Consider the following 2,099-nt stretch of genomic DNA (forward strand, 5'->3'; position numbering starts at 1 on the left):
GTACTGATTTGTGGAGAAGGACATTCTTTAGTTACTCTTTCAATGCATTGCCTCAGGCCTGACCAAGCATTGATTGTTGGGTTCCAGAGGAAGTCTAGCAAAAGCATTGATGGAAAGGAAAAGATTGTAGTATCTGTGTCCTTGTGGAAAACCCCATGGTCAACACTAAATGCTTTGCTGAAATATGCCCGAGGGAATGATAACATGATGGCTAACTAGTCTAATCTTTTTTATTTTTATTTTTTTTTTGGTTTTTCTCCAGTACCGGAATCGAACTCACGACCTTGCACTTGCCAGGCAGGCTCTGTGCTGCTGAGCTAAATCCCCAGCCCCTAGTCAAGTCTTATTTAGTGATATTGATTTATAGTGTCCTTGCTAAATCAGTTGATATCCTCCCATTTGTACTGCTGCTTCCTTTGTTCTTTCTCAATAAAGAATTACTGAAATTGGTAATTGGGAATTCAGTCCCAGAGGCTGCTAGCCCCCTTGATCCCAGAATTTTGCCTCTCTTGTTTTTCTTTTTTCTCTTACGTTTCTACTCATCCATGGATATCTCGTTCTCAGGACCTGTCCACCCTGGACAGAAGTGGATTATTAATATGACACTGATTTCTTTCTCAGTGGGTTCATTTTTGGTTTATAGGAATACTATTCATTTTTTTGTGTTTATACCCTGCCACTGATGATTTTATTAGTTTTAAGAGTCTTGTGGTAGGGTTTTTTGGAGTCTTCTTTGTAAAAGATCATGTCATCTGATAAAAAACCACAAATATTTTGACATTTTTCTTTTCTGTTCAAGTCCCTTTTATTTCCTTTTCTTACCTAATTGCTGTGGCTAAACTTTTGACTACTGTGTTAAACAGGAGTATTAGGAGTAGATCCTCTTTCTTATTCTTAATTTTCGTGGGAATGCTTTCCATATTTAGTATGATGTTGGCAGTAAGTTTAGCATAAAAGATATCATTTTAAAATAAAGTCCTTCTATACCATTTTTTTCAATTTTTAAAAAAATCATGACTGGACACTGGATTTTGTCAAAAGCTTTTTTTTGCATATATTGAGATAATCCTTGACTTTTATCCTTACTTCTGTTTATGTGATGTATTACATTTGTTTATGTGTGGTAAACCCAGGATGAAACCACCTTGGTCATGACATATGGTCTTTTTAATGATTTATTGTATTCTGTTTGAAAGCACAGTTTTGAGGATTTTTTTCATCTGTGTTCATTAAAGGAATTGGTCTGTAGTTTGTTTGGTTCTTGTTCAGTTTTGGTATGGATATAGAAAAATAAATACTCCCAACCTGAATGATATCTGGGATGAGTTCATGTTCTCGAAAATTGAAGAATGAATTTCAGGAACAATGGAGGTTAAGAGCAGAATATATTTATTGAGGGAAAGAAAGCTTCTGTCCAAGAGAGGGACAGAAGGGGGACCCAAGTGGGTTACCCAAGACTCTGTCTTTTCTAGGGACTTTTATAGAGCAAAACCATGAGGTGAGATGGGCCCAAGGTAGGGGAAAGTGGACAAAACTATGGTCAGACAATAAGAATTGTCCAGGAAGAATTGATTAAATTGGGATCAAATGGGGAAGTGAGTCATGCAACAAGTGGACATGCATACAGAACAGGGGCTTTTCCTGTAAGGGGCTGGGTCAAGGAGTCATCAAGGTGATCACTTCCTATTTAGAATGTCAATCTCTGAAATCCATCCCTTGGGAGGTAAGAGAGTGTGTTTGTTTAGTTCTTTGTCTTGAGGTCTGGCCCACAGATATCTTACGTGGTTTTTCATGTTGGCTTCTTGGAGGGGCTAGCCCTGTCTGACTTTCTATACTATTTCTATCTAATTCAGCTGCCTGTAACAGTATCAAGGTAATGCTAGATTCAAGAAATGAGTTTGGAAGTGCTTCTTCCCTTTAAATTTTACAGGAGTTTGAGAAGTATTGACGTTAGTTTTTCCCTGAAATTCTTCTAAAATTTGACAGTGAAACCATCAGGACCTGGGTTTTCTCAGTTGGCAGAATTTCATTCCCTGTGTTTAGAATATTCAGGGTTATGGAAAAATATTCCTTGTTCGTGGATAGGAAGAACCAACATC

This window comes from Chinchilla lanigera, unplaced genomic scaffold (assembly GCF_000276665.1).
Source record: "Chinchilla lanigera isolate Chin_1 unplaced genomic scaffold, ChiLan1.0 scaffold00009, whole genome shotgun sequence".
Lineage (NCBI taxonomy): Eukaryota > Metazoa > Chordata > Mammalia > Rodentia > Chinchillidae > Chinchilla > Chinchilla lanigera.